Raw genomic sequence first — 18,368 nt, 5'->3', positions numbered from 1 at the left:
TGTACTGTACCTTTCATGATGTCTCCTCGGACCAATTCTTGTATATTGTGCCTGTTATTGAAAGCATTTCGTGATGCAGATGATGTGAACAAGACATTGCGGCCTCATAATGGCGCAGTAAATTATACGAATTTGGTCTTGCGCGGCGACAACAAAGCACTCGTAACAGGTGATTGAGTGAGGCCTCGACCAAGGTTACAGGCTCGCTCCACCTCCAGTCAGCAGCTGATGCAAGTTGCATGAGCCTGACGAGTCCAGTTAGTGCTTCGTTAATGGCCCTGCGCCTTGTGAAGAGGTAATCAGGCGTGACAAAACCCGGGACCAAGTCACTAACCCAGGAGTCATTTTCTCTGCATTAAAGTGTCCTTTTTTTGTTAGAAGGGTCATTCATAACTTGGTCGCACTGTTGATGTACAGTGAGAGATATTGATTGATTAATGCATTAAGTGCTCACAATCCATTAGGTTCTGTGAAAGGGATGGGGGTGGGGGTGGGGGGACGACTTGCTCTTTCTCACCGTGTATATTTCCACCTCTGCCTGTCATTCAATGGATGTAATTTCTCGCTGGCAAAGTTGAAGGGACAAAAGCTGAATATCTGCCAAGTAACGCTTTCAAAAGAACATTGCCTCTCATAAGTGTCACTTCAATTACGCTGAAAAGCTCGACAGCGATTTGCCCCTATATATTCGCCTTCCGTACAATATGACTGACAATGAAATGAAACGGTCTTCTGTTAGCTTGAATCAAATATATATAAAATAAGCATTATTTAGCAGTCAATTATGGAGCAAAGTAAACAAGAATAGACGTCCATCTTATTTCCCGTCTTCGACTGGTGGTTTTCCAGACCTCGTAGTGGTTGCCTTACTCTTTAGTGACAAGGAAGAGGAGCTCTGCACTGCATGCGTCCCATTGTGTCAGTCATTAGCGTCCAAACATGGGCTGCATTAGAGATTCATAACTGTGTGCCATCTCTGCACCTTTCATCTCCACGAGGGCCAGCTCCATTAGGATCTTTTATCTTTGTGCTGATGGCTGCTCCTGATAATGGGGCTGCCGAGAAATCCCAAAAAGTGAAGACTCAACTCTGACACTATTGGCACGCTTTAAGTAGAGCCATACATCAGAGTATGGAGAACGTATAGACGTATTTGCTGCTTCAAACAGCAGATACGCGTGCGTTCATTGATACTTTACTTTAGGACCCACTTAGCATTTATGAGCTGCATATAGACATTGTAAGCAAAACATGCAATGTAATGAGTGGTGATGAATGTCAGCCACAGTAACTACAAACACATATCATGTATACTGCACATGCACTGCAGTACAACACGTTTAAGACGCAACTTAAAATTGCAACAATTCAAGGATGATGCACATTTATTGTGATATAGTAATTTGTTGTAATATAATCGGTATATTCACCCCTTTAAAGTTGCAGACATGAATCTACTTACAGTTAGCTTTAAATACATTTATGACACGAAATAGTGGCAATAAGTGAAAAGAGTTGTTTTGAGGTTATTTTTGCCTATTTGCATTTTGTGCCGTTCTAACTGGTCCCAGTAACTTCTAGTTTGAGCAACAGGGTGCCACTTAGGACCACATGAGTAGCCTTCAGGGCCTATTTGAAAGATAGCTCACCAGTGATTGGACATTATGATTTCCAAGGAGTGTTATAGAAGGGATCTTTAGAAAGAATTTGGTTTTGTAGAAATAAAGTGTTGTTTATTGGTATTTATCTGTTTGCTACATTGTTAAATCATTGTTGATAATTATTATACAAAATTATTAACATCATCAGTGTCTTTACATTGATGAATATCATTGATTATTAATAATATATAATTGTAAAAGTTAGAGATGGAGGAGGACTGATACCAGGTATTGGTACTCGTGACGGCCATCTTGTGGCCATTTTACAATCTGGAACTAGAAACTGGACTACATTGCATGTAATTTTAAGGAAAAATACAATTTTGGGATTTGTAGTTTTTTTCCCTTAAAATTATACGCTATTGTTTTTGGGGAATTTTTATGTATCAGTACTTGGTATCGGTATGGATGACTGCTCAAGAGTTGAGTATACGCTTGTACTGGTATCGGTCTGAAAAATATGTGATATCACACATCCCTATAAAGGTAACTTGAGACATTTTGTTATGTCAATAGTGTGCATCAAGCTGGTAGCGCTTTGTACTAAGCATTCCCCAAGAATTAGCTCTTAGTGACTAAAAGATTGTAACCTTTTCAGCTACTATAGTAAATACAAATATTTAAAACTGCATTGTTAACTGAAAAATAAGTTCACAATCATTTTAGTGTGCAACAAAGTTGGTACAATCACTGGCCAAGACAGCAACAACACAACAATAACATTGAAGCACAGATGCTAGTGTTAGCATAACCGTGATTCCACAAAATAATAAAAATGTTTGGTCCAAAAAAATATTATTTATTAATTGCACATACTGTATCGTATTTCTATGCCAGATACGTTTAGCGTCAGGCAGAACAATTGAATGCTCTCCCATTAGATGGCACAAAGTACTATAAACCACCTGTTGCTATTTATAGAACCGATTAAGTCATAGCTTATTGTGAGTGTATCAGCTTGATATTCAATTAAACAGGACACCGGCTGTATTGTGGTATGCAGTGAGATTTATTTCAACAGAGGTTGGGAAACTGAAAAAGGCAACTAAAAATAGATCGTTCCAGGTCAGTATTGTTCTTATTACACCAATGTACTCTCAAAATGATTTTGAAGATGCTCATAATGGTTGCTTTAACAAAGTCTGCTAATAGTAGCGATAGGACAAAATGCAGCAAGAAGGTTTTATTTTATGCATGCCATTAAGTTGGTTTATTGGAATATTGTTATTATTCTAACAGATATTACCATGGAAATGCATTCATGATATCCCGTACATAATATCTTAGAAAATGTTTCTTTGCGCAGGCAGACAAATGCATAATGGTATATCAGTTTATGCATGCCAATGTTTTCCAAATGTTCCAGTAATTATGGAAAATATTCTTAGTTCTTGGCTATGGGTGCCACAGCACAGCAAATCACATTTACAAGGCAAAGCAGAGAAGGAACACACTGCATAATCATTGTGTTTAATGCTCTGGTCATAATCCCAGTTTTTATGACGGTTTTCTAATGATTTTCTAATGATGTTAAATGTTAGTAGAGAGTACAGCTATAATTTGAACACAGCGGTCGTTTTTTTCAGCGCTCTATCAGCGTACCCAATTGCAACTACAATGAATATTGCGCTGGAAATGAGATTTAAGAGCCATCCCTTTTGGTGTTTTATTTTCCCGTCTCCTCATCTGCCATAAATCCTCATTGCTGTGCTCTTGAAGCCTCTGCCCTTGCCTACCATCCCCAGGTGGGAATACAATTAGGTGCAGGGGCCATTTCATTCAGTGCCTCTGTCTGTCCGCAGCAGTCATTTGTTTAAAAAAAAAAAAAAAGAAAAAGGAAAAAGTGTCCCAGTGGAGAAACCTTGCAGCAGACTCCGGGGAAATATAAAAAAAACAAGAGGAGAAAATGGCAAGAGAAAAAAAAAGAAGAGGAAAGACGTGCACAAAGCAGGAGAAAAAGGCTCCTGAATGTGTCGCAAATAAAGCTGGCCTCTGATGAGTGACAATATCGAGCAAAATATGTATTGAGACAAAGGCTTTGTCTCCTTCCCGTGCCTTTTTCAATGAATTACACCTCTCCACCCCCTACCCCCAGCTTTTTAATTAAATGGCTGCAGCTCCATCTCTCTATCCGTAGCTCCCCATTACAGAGGCCAGATAAGGGATTGCTATCTGTAGCATGTTAAGAAAGGCTGCCGGGCAGCCCAGCCTCATGAAATTTGTCACAAGATCTCATTTTCCTCATTGCCAGACGTGATGCTTATAATTGATGTGGAGGCAACAGTAATTTATTGGCTGTCCGCAATTATCATCCCCTTCTTGCACGGGGGATGTGACTGCAATTTATAAGTGTGAGGATGCGCTGTAAGTGAGCACACAAACACACGCGTGCCTCTATTGCCTCGGAATACATTTTCAATTCTGTCATATCATAAAAAATGATTTTGCGTCCGTGTTGGCTTGAGGTGTGTGCGCTCCGTCCGGCAGCTGGACATTCACACGCAGCCCCAGAAGCCTGGGAGGTGAGCAGGGGGGTCACGGGGGGCGGGTCGGAGGGGGCTGGTGCTGCTACCCTTTGTCCGCAGCTCCTCCTTATGTCTTTAGGCCTTGTTTTCACATCGCAGGAACAATGATGCTGGCGGTACGTGATTAATAACGCTGACGCCTGGACACTTAGATGGCCCTCAATTCTATTCACTCTTTTATTCGCATTTGTTGTGCTCGCTTGCTTTCTTTGAAAATCCTATAAAATGCACCTGCAAAGTTGGAAATTATATATTCTATATTTTTAATTGGCAAGACGCCTCGTAACTTCCTACTTCCGCGGGGGATATCATATTCTTTCAGCTGTTCACATCATTACAGAGAACAATAATACAGTTTTACGTGGTCGGTAGAATGCAGTAAGACGCTATGTTAACTGCAAATGCACAATGTGTCCCACTGGAGAGCCCCCAATTGTTTATGGTACTGAATATGTTCCCCTCAGTGCTTAACAAATGTATTACACCATCAACCAATTTCAGCTTTATGCCACTGCTGCTCTAAATTAACAGCATTGCTTAATCCCAACATGATTCTGTAATATCGAGAATAACACAATTGTATATTATACGGACCCTGAAAATTGCCCTTAAAAAGGTGATTTTACTTGGTACTCATGGATTATACACTCCCCTGATTTGCTGGTATTCTTGCGCCTAAATTGAAGTATCTGCAATTCAACGGACATTAGGCTGCTCCTTTTGGTATACACGTTTTGGCCAGCAGGGGGTAGCATATAAGGACATATGGCGACAGTTTCAGTTATTCAACACTGATGTTACCCGTTACAACCATCTGATCAACTAGTTTGAGATACTAGATATTTTTTTATATGAATTAAGACATTTCGGCAAACACAGTCTCATTCATTTTGGGGTCATTCCGTGCTGCTGTATAGTGTAAATGTGAACCCGAAAGCTAATCCAGTTTTAGCATTGTCACGTGTCATGGGAAGTGTAAAATCTTAGCGCTGGGATGCAGAAGTTCACGCCACCCACTATTCAATCACAAAATCGTGTTTGTGTATTTTTTTTACAGGTAAAAAGTCTGAAACCCAATTTATTGATGTCAAAAATTGTATTAGGGATGTTCAATACCACTTAAACAATACACAATATACTACAAAATATTAATACAAAATACACTACAAAAAACAAGGACAGATCACTTTAAAGAAAGACCTTATATCCCATAGCATCTTTCCTGAAAATTGCATGAAATTAATGATAATGTTCTATTCTTCTATTCTAATACTACTGATACTGATTGTACCGATACAGATACTTTGAAATAAGGCAGAGAGTATCGGCCTGATATCAATACTTGGTATCGGTACTCGCCCATTCCTATACAGTATGTGTGTTATTCATTTTAACATCGCTTTAATTCAATACAGCCGACGACTATTAGTTGTCTATCAAACTGCTGTTTGTTGTGAAGTGAGTTGAGCTCGCTGCCACCATACAAGACTTGAATCTCCAATTTTTGTGTAAGTCAAAGAATACATTGGCCAAACTGCTAAGTCAGGTCATTTGTATTTTATGTAGAAGCTCTTCTCAAACTGATTGTTTTTACCACTAAAACTGGAAAAAATGCAAATATTTACTGAAGATTTCAAATTACAGTATAGTAATTTACTGCATTTCTGTGCAGAAATCATTATTTAGAATGTTATGGCGAATGAATGTCTTTCATCTCAAAGCGGCATCAAATTCCAGGTGAAACGACGCATTCCTGTTAAAGATGGCAAAACACCAAAATCACAGTGGGAGTGCAGGAGTTTGCGTTAAGGCGCCTCATGATGCCAGACATTTGGACAGCTGCTAATAAATGTGTTGTTTATTGAAAGGACATTTAATCTGTCACACAACAATTCATAACTTTGTTAATATTGAAGACAGAACATTTTTTTACGCATGTTGAGAGCTCAAGTAGCGTTATAAACACATAAGCTATATTAATAATCAAAAAAAGTCATTCGTAGTGACAACTTAAACTCAAAGAAGAGGCACCAGACTCCACCATTCCTCAATTCATCTTGGCCTCTCACTTGACTACTGCAGTCAGATTCAGACATGTGAAATCAATCTTTATCAGTTGAGCCTTTCCAGTTTTTGTTCAGCTGCAAACATCACTGAGGGGAAAAAGTCCCACGTCATGTCCTTGCAGCCTTTTGTGTGCTGCGTGCCACAGACAAAATAGGTGGCACACATTTTCCCGTTGCACAGCGGCGAGGTCCGCGGTTCGGAGTGGATTTCTGTCGCACCGTGGTGGGGAGCAGAATGAGGACTACGAGGGCGGTCACCGGCAGCCCCTCCGAGCATGCTCCATTTGTCTTGGGAAAATGGAACCTGTTTGTTTTTGTCTACCTGCCTGTCGTGTGCGGCTGCCAAATTAGACTTTCAAATCAAGAAGCCAGTGGGGGACCGCGACACTAGTTTTCTCCTTCCCTTTAATAATCATCCCTGTTTACTCTTCAGGGAGTCATCTTTCTGAATTTTTTTTTCTTAAATGCGCCGTCTAAGCAGGGAGAGTGTCTTTAATAAAGAAAGCAGGCAGAGCGTCATTCCAACATGTGAATTGCACAGCAGAGAATTGAGAGATGGAAGCAATAGAGTAAGAGCAGAGGTGGTGGGAGGCGGCCGGGGGTGGAGGCAGGGAGAGGGGTTATGCTGCACAGCACCCACCACGCTATTATCTTTATGGCATAGAAAAACATGCTTCAGGCAATCAGCATGAAATTGTTAATTGCTCAGCCCACTTGTGCATTGCTTCAGGAGGTCCCACAGTGGGCAAGTGTGGGCTCCAGGTAGTAACGCTGTGCCAAAGGGGGGGGGGGGGGGGTGCATGATAAAGACTCATTTTATATTTCCATATCGATATATATTGTGATTCCTTAAAATCACATGAAATTAAATGCAGTTTTCTCTTATCTTTTTTCCATTTATTGAAAAACACATTTATAATAATACATTGATAAAAGGTAATATTCAATAAAATGCAAATATCCAATGAGCAAATACCATCCAAAATAATTGATAGTACAACCAAGGAATCTACACTGTTGTTTTTTGTTTGTTTGTTTTTTTGTTTGTTTGATTGTTTTTAAGAGAATAAACTTTAAATCTGGTTAGGAATCAAGGACAATGCAAATTTGTGAAAAATATCACCTCTCTAAATGATTTTAATTGTTATATTTCAAGTTAAAGCATATTATTAGGAAGTGGGTAAAAAAAATCAACTTTTTCAGTTGTTAAAATAAATATTAAATATTTATTATTGAATATTCAATATTTTAAATGGTATTTTTCCCCCAATATGCATTCAAATCAATGTGCGGGACAATTTGTTTAATTAAAAAAAAGCACATTTTACAGTTAATATTACTGTGAACGTTTGCACTTTATTTCTTGGAGATGCAAATGGTACTAAATCTGTGAAATGGTTTCAAATTAGGACAATAAATATTTCATTTAATTCAAGCTATTCAATTCTTCTAAGAACAAATGAAATTTTGTGTTGTTTCTACAAATTATTTTCTCTCACTGACTAAAAACATCAAGTAAAGTAAAGGTAAAGTATAGTAAAAGTATCTCTTTATAATATAATTTTAGTAAAGATGGGGGGAGTACCGATACCAGGTATCGATACTCTCTTCAAGAACATAAGGCACACATGTCTGACAGATGATCATTAAGAATGTATTTAATTATTACATTTATTTTATCGTGTGGTCTGTACAAAATATGTATTTTATGAGCAAATGGAAAAAAAGATCCTAAAAATCCCATTAATTTCATGCAATTTAAAGGAAAAATGCTGTAACGAGATTTATAAGACTTTTTTTTTAGGGGGGCAATTTTATGTATCAAAAGTACTAGTGGTATCGGTATTGATGACTACACTACAGTTGAGTACTGAAAAAAAAAGTGTAAATTTCAGTTTATTTCAGTGGCTTACTGGTTGTTCCGATTGCTGTTGCTGTAAAATGAAGATAAATATGTTTTGTTGTGCTGTGTGACGTGAGTCCAAAGCTTGCAGAGTGCCAGCTCACTTTTCCGCTCTCCCTCACCTCTTCTTGTGAAGTGTTTGCCAGAACCGGATACGTCAGGCATCTCTTTAAAATGAACGCGCGCTCACGCACAACATAACGCACCGCCTTTTCGTGGCTATCAGTTTTGTTCCTGTTGGATGAGAGGGAAAGAGCAAAGTTACACGGGGCGTCATATTAATGGGGCCTGTCATGCGCGTTGATCGTCTTAGGCGCGGAGGAGGATGAGTGCTCGCAAGGTGTTGTCTTCAAATAGGATTTCTGCGAGTGAGACATCCTCGTTGGGTGATATCCCGCCTCGGAGCAGCTACTTTCTTATAGAATCATCTGTTATTAAGCAAATGAAGTGCTCCGGGCCCAACGGTAAATCCTTCCACTTTGTCATGGTGTGCTCTCAGTTATCGCAGCGCGCTCCCTCATTCCTTGCCAGTGTTCTTACTCATTTCACCACGCCACACGCCGTTTTGTGTTCTTAAGAAAGCGCTTCCTGCGAGTGATGCGGATTTCAACTTGTAATCAATGACTTCTTTAAAGGTACATTGATCTGCGACATGGGCTTTGTGACGCTAAGCACAGTTTACTTATTGAGTTTGAGGTCAAGCAAAAGTGTGTTTTTAATGTTTAATTTAAGGCAGTATCGCCCAGACCTCCTCTCAACGTGCAGCTCTAGTTTCTTGTCTTTGTTCTCACTGTGCCCCGATCAGCTGTCAATCAAAGTTCACTATACTATGACCCTAAAAGTGGACACTTCTTTGTCTAGCAAATTTTGTATGCCTACACTTTCCTTAATGTTTGAGCCATCAGAGTCAGAATCTAATTCTGAAAATCAACCTTGCTCCTCTCAATCTATAGCAGAATGGAATTTATCTTTTCCCACTCAAAAGTTGGCAAAATCTATTAGTCTGGCTTCAATTAACTTAAGCCACTTACAGCCGGGCTATCAATAAACACTTCAAACATATTACATATATATTATATATATATATATATATTACATTGTCTTTTCAATATGTTTGGAAACAAATCTATGAATTGACTTTAAAAGGGACTTTAAGTATAATTGAAGCATAAACAACAACGCTTAAAAGTAATAGACATAACCAATAAAACATTCAGTATGAGCTGTCATTATGAAGTCAAAATGTGAACGTGAGTCACATATTTATATCTATTTTTTAACATTATTGCTTTGAAATGTAAAAGCAAAATGCTTGATAACATGAGAAGAAACATAGCATGCCACTGCTTCTAACTTTTGGTGTCTATTCACATTCTTTATCATATTCCATAATAAGGCATGCCATTTTTGGAGCAAGTGCTCAATGTCAGTGATTCCCTAAAAAAGGTCCAAAAACATTTTTTTTTTCTTATTATTATTATAAAAATATATATATTTGTTGATCTATCTATGCCAGCGACATATAGTGGCAGGCAGAACAATTAGATGGTACAATACACATGTTGCCACTCAGATAACTAGAAAAGTTGTAGCTTCTTGCAAGTATTTTAGTTTTATGTTGAATTAAACAGGCCAAGATTTCACACCGAGAAAGTCAATTTGAGAGCAAATTGAGGCAAGATCATTATTATTTCAGTGTTTTTTTTTGTTGGTGTGCCATGACAGGGAATTTAGAACTTAAATGTATTTTTTCTTTTTTTTTGTGACATTTACTGTGAAGTTAATATAGAAGAAAGAAGGGGCAATTGTAGTGGGGTGGGTAGACAAGGGTAATAGCAACATCTAGACAGGAATTGATTACATTAATTGGTATGCCAATATGTAAGCTTGTTACATCCACCATTGCTTGGGATGATGGCTAACAGGTCCTGTTGATCAATGCAACCAATAAAGGCGTCGGCCATTAATGAGCAATGTGGTAATTAATGTTATCCCTAAACCAATTACCTTGGGCGGTGTATCTGCAGCAAGTAAGACCAGGTTATCTCCGTTCCATGTTTTTATCTCCCCCAGCCTCCTTTACAGCCCTTTAAGTCATTGCTTTTATTTGCAAATTCACCCTTGCTTTGTTTTATTACGACAGTACACAACACACCTAAATTGCCGGCCATATTCCTTCCATTTGTACTTTTTAAGTACGCACAATTATATGAGTAATTATAAATATTACAAGTAGTTTAGGTTAAGTGTTGATACGTGCTGATGTCAAGAATCCAGAGCCGCAAGAACCTGATTGCCTCGACAGTTGCAACACATAACATTGACAGTGAGTCAGAGCCAAGTGTCAAGCATCCAGGCTTTTTGATTGACGCACAATAGAAGGCTTAAATGCCGTCATTGTTTTATGTTGAGTTATTTACAAGGAGGGGTTGTCCACACCTGAAACACAAACTGTTATTGTTGTCCACGAGTGATTTTCAACCGTTGTAGCTTCATGGAAAAATATGATAGCGGAAGTATGTGACTTTGGAATAGATTGTGTCGTGACTTATTGCCTGCTCTAATCACTTACTTGAACCTCAGATGGCTGTTTAAATTAATTATGGAAGCTCATCTAAAACATATTATTGTATAATAAATATACGACTTGGTTTATATTTAATTGTGTAAACTGTCTGCATGTAGGCGTATATATTACCGATATTTGAAAAAGCCGCAATTGTAGCTGTAAGTGTTGCCTAAGTAGCAGACTGAACAAGACAGCGAAACTGAAGAGAAAGTGTGAGATGATGACTTATTAGTTGGGATATTGCGGAAAGGCACATCTGTCTCTCGGCCTGTTACCCGAAGCCTTAATCAGGACGTGCAGCGGGGTAGGCTAAATAAACAGTAAGTAAGTTGTCTTGGGCAGAGGAACGTCAATGCCTGCAACTTGCTTAAGCCTTTGCTCTGAATACATCTGTATTGACCCCTCAAGACCCACTGAGAATTCCCTAATTGAAAATTAATATTGAATCGATGCCGTGGGCCATTTGCATATTGATTAGTGACATCCAGGAAGGCACCAAGTATGTCTGGGATCAATAGGGCCCTTCTGCAGTGGGCCGAGTGTACTACATCACATGGCAGCTGCCTGCTCCTGAGGTTAATGACTGCTGCTTGTTAAGGAGCCGCTGTCAGGTAGAATGCTGCCGTGGGGTCTTTTTTTGTGTGTGCCAAAGCTGGCTGCAGGTTGCAAGAGGGGACACTTGTGCTTTTAAGGGCAAAAAGTGCATACTTAACTGGAACAAGTAAGAGGGAGCACATACAGTAATTCCTATTGTGATCTCGCTCCACTGGTTAAGATTCTGCGCAGGGGTGTGCAATTAAACAAAATTCAATTACAATTTCAATTATTACACTCCACAATTACAAAATCTGCCTAAAAGATTATTAATACTAATTTTGAGTTTAAATACTTGATACTTGACTCATTGAGCCATTTTCAGCAGTAAAAAGTTCATATTTTGTCCAGAATGAATTTGATAACTTCAATATTTTTCAGGTACAATTAATACCTTTAAAAACAATTTTTTTTACACTTGCTGTCGATCACCTGTGCTGAGGAAGTAGGTAACGACCAATCACAGCTCACCTGTTTTCTGGGTTTTGGTCAGCAAACTGAGCCATGATTGGTCATTACATACTTATTCAACACAGTTGATGTCATCTTCAGTTGACAGCATGTGGAAACATTAGTTTTTAAAGGTATTAATTGTACATGAAAAATAATGAAGTTATCAAATTCATTCTGGACAAATGATCAACTTTTACTGCTGAAAATGGCTCAATGAGTCAAGTATCCCTTTAAACTCAAAATTAATATTAATAATCTTTTAGGCTGATTTTGTAATTGTGGAGTGTAATAATTGAAATAGAATTTTGATTAATTGCACACAATTTATACATTTGCACCTTATATTTTATTTTAAAATAACAAATTTTATAAATTTTGTTTAATCCAAAAGGAACTTGCATAATTATAGTGTTTGAAATAATTAAATTTTTCTTAATATTTTTTACAGTTAAACATTTTGTAACAATTATTACCCTTGTCCCAGCCAATTTTGGGGGGAATTTTTATTCCTTTCCTTTTGTGTGGATTATCTATCGCTACAGTTTTCTTGTTTTGGACCAAAAATAAATGATCGTCCTAATCTTGATTTCAATTAGTACCAATATAATTGTGATGAATATTTTCTTAATAATTGAGCAGCCCTAATTCTGCTATTTGTGTTCAAATCTCAAAATGGTGCCCTACACTCTTGCCCGGTGCCTCAAGGCACTATAGTCCTAAACTATACATTGTTGCACATTAGACAAGTCCCTTCGCTGTGTTTAAAACACACCTTAAAACATTTATCGGCGTTCAACACAGCACGATACTTGAGCCCTTATTTTAGTGTCTTTTGTCTTATGTCCGATACTGCACTTTGTTTCAACTGTTTTTAAAGTGCTTTTGAGTTGACTTGAGTTTAAAAATCAGTCATCTAAATTCTCTAGGGGGTGAAATAGCGTCCAGGCTTTTTTTTCTCAGCATCGCATGCTTCTACAATTTGTCGGTGTCCTGAAGATGATTTTCTACGGCACCCCGTGACTTTCATCTTGTCAAACAGTGATTGCTCCACAACCCCATACCACCAACATTTAAGCCATTTCCAGCCCCTGAAGGTAGAAATAACAATATAAGTTAGATCAAAAAGTTCCCCTTTTTAATTTGAAAAGAAACTTCCATAGCAATATAAAACAAATGAGACACAGAATCCTCTACTTTGAGGCGCAGCTTAAGCTTCAACACATACATTCCTCTCACCAAATCCTCTTAATAGTTTCCACATGTCGAAGCTGTGTAAGAGGTGGCACTAAGGAGAGCGGAGACGGTGGATAGAAGTTTCTCCATCCGACCACTTCCACTGGTAATCTGAGTGTGGAATCCCACAGCAACCCGACTTACTGGTTTAGCGGAAATCTAGACGCCTGTTTAAACTAATGGAGCTCTCTAAAAGTGGATGATTCTGCGTGCCCACAGGACGCGGCGAACCTGGTGTGAAGCACACGTAAGAGCAGCTTATCCTCCGCTCAATGAAAGGCAAGGTCTTGAATTAATGCCTGCGTGCAGGCTGTGTCCATGTTGCCTCAACCCACGGCCTGCACTGGGAGCTCAGGCGGGCCCGCCAGCTGACAATGGAGTGGCGGGCCCGGACAAGCAGGCTGCATCTGATTGCTTCATCACAGGGCCTTTCATTGACTTGGCTGCACCGGACTGATGAACTGAGGCAACGGGCAAGCGCACATAATGGCAAGAAATGAATTCTTATCACAGCCTTGTCAGGAGGCCGCTGGTCCTGGTTGGAGCCCACGCAAGGAGCGCCGGCTGGATGGGGAGGAAGGGGGCTGTACCGGGTTCCATTCACGAGCCAATGGCTTGCTGTACACTAAGGGTATGATGGAGCATTAGGATGCTGGATCAGCTCACAGGGGAGGAAGCAACAATGCGCGCAGGGCCACATTATTGTCAGCGGCTTGTTTTAATGATGAGTTTGGTGATTAGTGTTTGCATTTTCCTACTTAACTGGCACCTACAATATACAATTTGTGTTTATTCCAGCAGTCCTCCTGAGGCAGACCTCTGTTAGTTAGGCCCCATGCAGCACCCAGCAACACCAGCAGCACAAATGAATAATTAATTTGGTGTCTTATTGGGCTTTCACCCCAAACTCTCCCAACTCTGACTAATGAGTGAATGACCTGCTGTAAAAAAACACACACACTAACACACAGTCGTGCATGCAACAAAAAATAGAGCATAGCCACAGGGCAGCGGTTATTAATCCCTCACAATGCCTTATAGAGGTTAGAATTAAAATAAGTTCTCATTTCCATGTCTATGTGCCTGGTCAGCACCAAAGCCACGAAGGGGGAAAAAAAAATACATTAACAAATGCTGCCGATGTGACATTCATTCAAGTCGAAGTTACCTTAAATATAACGTTCCACAATGTGCATGAATTAAAAAGCCATTGAGTGCCGTGATTTGGTGGAGCAAATCGGGCACGGCACCTGCCTGCGCAATCTCCCGTCTCCACCGCTGCATCCATCAAATCGCTGTCCCCCCAACCCCGCCCCCCCCCCTTTCTCTGCTCATACCTGTTCACTCGGCACAAAATGGCTGTTGCAAAGCTTTTTTAATTGGCTTCCACTTGAGAATCCAAGGGCATTTTGAAATTCACTTGAATAATATCGTCTCTCGCTGCAGTGTGTAGGAAGAATGAGCGTACGGCACACTTGGGGGGGGGGGTTGAGGGTCTCTTTTAAGATCTTTAACATGTTCAGGCATCATTTCTACTGTTGGAGGAAATGGTTTTGGTCATGTTATTTCAAAATGTTTTTCTGGATGACAGGATACAGTACTTACTGTATACATGCAGCTAAGGAAGAAAATGTAACATTTTGCTGCTAATCTAGACCTCACTGTACTCATCTTTGCTTCAGGACCTTTGTATGCTCCATCACGTAATGACACAGTAATACAATACACTGCAATTAATGCAACTTCCCTTTTTATTACCAGTATTTCAAGTTATATCTCTATTGTGTAAGGTGACATCTGTCATTAGCAACTGGCAGGAGGAATGTCTAGCTAGTGCTGGTGTATGAGTAAGCATAAAGGGGAGTTTGTGGTGCGTTTTGAGTCGTGATGTTTATTTCAGTTATTTAAGACCCACCGATCAACGCGGCAAATCACCTGCGAAGGCAGAGTGGAGCAAAAATGCATCTCAAAATATAAACATCCTCTCCTTTTTTCTGTCCTCCCTTTGTGGCAATCCGCTTCTTCCTTGGAAATCACACCATGTTTTTGTGGTTCAACAAAAAATAATACAGTGCAATATACTGTATATTGCATGTGGAGCCTCCAAACGCCATTGGCACATGTCGGTAGATGTGTTGGTTTTACACTCATTTTTTTTGGATGCGGAGTCCAAAACTGATCTCAGTTTTTTGTCAAGTTTTTGAGCTGTAGGATCGCTGATTGAAAATATGAAATAAATGTGTACGTATGTAAATAAAACAATAAAATGGAATAGTTACAAGCTTTGAAACTGTTCTTGACAAAATTCATATGCAAAAGGTGGTGTATCAAGATGTACAATTTAATATGGCTCCAAATATCACAGTGCAAGAACAGTACAGAAGTAGTTGCTCTGTGTATTTTCAAACAGCCACTTCATGTTTAAGCCACATCATCAGTTTAATTTTTTTTCCCCTTTACTGTCTTTTACTCTCCTGTGGCTTAGCCAAAGATAACTGAGTTTGACTGTAATCACTCCAAGTCTTTTCCTCTGGAGAGAAGCACAGCGGGGCAGCACAGTTCCAAACCTCCGAGAGTTTTCGGCCCACTTCCACGACGTCGTGGTGCGTTTGTGAAGAATCAGGGGAAAGATAACTTATGCACACTTATCTCATTTCATGCGCAAGAACGTTTGCCTGTTTATCTTGATGTCGTTCGGACTGTTGGATCCTCTCAGAATTGGCTCAAATCAAATTGTGCTTAGAGAGTAAGTAAATATGACCTGCTGTGAGAGGGTACGCTCTTCTGAAGTGGTACAACTAGTCATTTAATAAAACTAAAAAAGGGGAGATAGGAAAAAAAACGAAGCCCTCATACACAATGAACTGTGTGGGCGAGTTCTGTCAAGTGTCGTTCAGGGGCATTTTTGAATCTCAGATGAAATCGAAAGCCCAAAGCAGATCAGCATACTGATTAAAGCTGAAAATACCCACAGTTCCAAAATAACGGTTGAGTTGGTACAATGCATCCTCGTCACCTGGATCTGAGTCGGTTTTGTAGTTATAATCAAGTAAATATATAAATAAAGAATACGGACGCAATTATTGTGATAATGAATTAATACATTACCAGAAAGGGATTAAGGAACAGCTAATTGCATGATGCAAGTCTTTTTCATTAGGCTTTTTCGAGGGAATTTCATTATATGCATCACGAGGCATGCGCACAGATGAAATCAAGAAGACAGGAATATGCCAGCACAAGTCAAGTTGAGCGGCACAAATCACAATATTCGGTACACCTGCAGAAACAATGATCCGTATTGATTAGGTGTTTAGTTTATAATATCATGATTCAGTCCTACTACAATAATTTACCATTACTAAACCGTTACATCAGTGGTTCTTAACCTATGCGCAATCACTGAACAAACAATTTAAAAATAAAGAAAGAAATTATTGAATTCAAGACATATGTATATATATATATATATATATATATATATATATATATAGGGTTTACTGGTAGGAAAATGAACAGTGAGAGTCGCCTTTTCATCGAATCTGGCTCTCTTCATCTTGATTTCAAAAAGTATTTTGTTCTTGTATTCCCCATCTCTATGAAGCGTAAGTAAGTGTTCCTTTAGTTTTGCTAGATAGCTAGTTGTGCTACAATTGCTAATTTGCAAATCATGCAGTTAGGACGCTGACTCTCATCACTCAACTGTATATTTAGAGAGCACTTTAAAAGACCACCGCTTTCTTTTTAAGATGGAACCCAGGGGCAGCAGATGCAATGAAAACAGCAGAGGACTCGGAATTGAACCCTGTGGAACACCATACATTTCATTATATACGGGAATTCAAATTGCGCACACTTGTCTGACCACGTTCTTTTTTTTTTTCTCAACAAAGATACAATAAGAACAAAAATCACACAACGTACCATCATAACAGTCACAATTCGGCTACGGAGCGTACCAAATTCCCTGCAGCACAGATTGGTCAAGCAATGTAGCGTGACGCAGCCAATGACGGCCAAGCGAGGCGTATCATTACAAATCATATGAGTCAGGCGTGTGTCTTGACCTCCATCGAACCTGAACCCCTGGATTAAATCGAACCCAAGTTAGAGACTTGACTCCCCTCCGTGAGTCATCACCTTATCGTGGTGGAGGGGTTTGCGTGTCCCAATGAGCCTGGGAGCTATGTTGTCCGGGGCTTCATGCCCCTGGTAGGGCCACCCAAGGCAAACAGGTCCTAGGTGAGGGACCAGACAAAGCATGGCTCAAACGACCCCAATGATGAGTACAAACATTGGATTTTCGTTTCCCTTGCCCGGACGCGGGTCACCGGGGCCCCCCTCTGGAGCTAGGCCTGGAGGTGGGGCTCGAAGGCGAGCGTCTGGTGGCCGGGCCTATACCCATGGGGACCGGCCGGGCACAGCCCGAAAAGGCAACGTGGGTCCCCCTTCCCATGGGCTCACCACCGGTGGAAGGGGCCAAAGGGGTCGGGTGCGCAGTGAGTTGGGTGGCAGCCAAAGGCGGGGGCCTTGGCGGTCTGACCCCCGGCTACTGAAGCTAGCTCTGGGGACATGGAATGTCACCTCTCTGACAGGGAAGGAGCTCGAACTGGTGTGCGAGGCTGAGAAGTTCCGACTAGATATAGTCGGACTCACCTCCACACACGGCTTGGGTTCTGGTACCAATCCTCTCGAGAGGGGCTGGACCCTCTTCCACTCTGGAGTTGCCCACGGTGAGAGGCGCAGAGCAGGTGTGGGCATACTCATTGCCCCCCAGCTAGCCGCCTGTACGTTGGGGTTTACCCCGGTGAATGAGAGGGTAGCCTCCCTCCGCCTTCGGGTGGGGGGACGGGTCATGACTGTTGTTTGTGCTTATGCACCGAACAGCAGCTCAGAGTACCCACCCTTTCTGGAGTCCTTGGAGGGTGTGCTGGAGAGCGCACCCCCTGGAGACTCCCTCGTTCTACTGGGGGACTTCAACGCTCACGTGGGTAATGACAGTGAGACCTGGAGGGGCGTGATTGGGAGGAATGGCCCCCCCGATCGAAACCCGAGTGGTGTTTTGTTACTGGACTTCTGTGCTCGCCACGGACTGTCCATAACGAACACCATGTTCAAGCACAAGAGTGTCCATATGTGCACCTGGCACCAGGACACCCTAGGCCGTAGTTCGATGATCGACTTTGTAGTCGTGTCATCGGACTTGCGGCCGTATGTGTTGGACACTCGGGTTAAGAGAGGGGCGGAGCTGTCAACTGATCACCACCTGGTGGTGTGTTGGCTCCGATGGCGGGGTAAGATGCCGGTCCGACCAGGCAGGCCCAAACGTACTGTGAGGGTCTGCTGGGAACGTCTGGCAGAATC

At 40.7% G+C, this 18,368-nt stretch overlaps 1 protein-coding gene across 7 annotated transcripts in view; it reads left to right on the top strand.

Moving 5' to 3' along the window:
- The window catches only part of zfhx3b (zinc finger homeobox 3b), a 346,429-nt gene that overhangs the window by 285,854 nt on the left and 42,207 nt on the right, over nt 1-18,368 (top strand). The gene's annotated exons all lie outside the window — the stretch shown is intronic.

Source organism: Vanacampus margaritifer, chromosome 4, assembly GCF_051991255.1.
Source record: "Vanacampus margaritifer isolate UIUO_Vmar chromosome 4, RoL_Vmar_1.0, whole genome shotgun sequence".
In the NCBI taxonomy this organism is placed as follows: domain Eukaryota; kingdom Metazoa; phylum Chordata; class Actinopteri; order Syngnathiformes; family Syngnathidae; genus Vanacampus; species Vanacampus margaritifer.
Note: the sequence above shows the minus strand (reverse complement) of the source record. Positions and strands in the feature narration are given on the sequence as shown.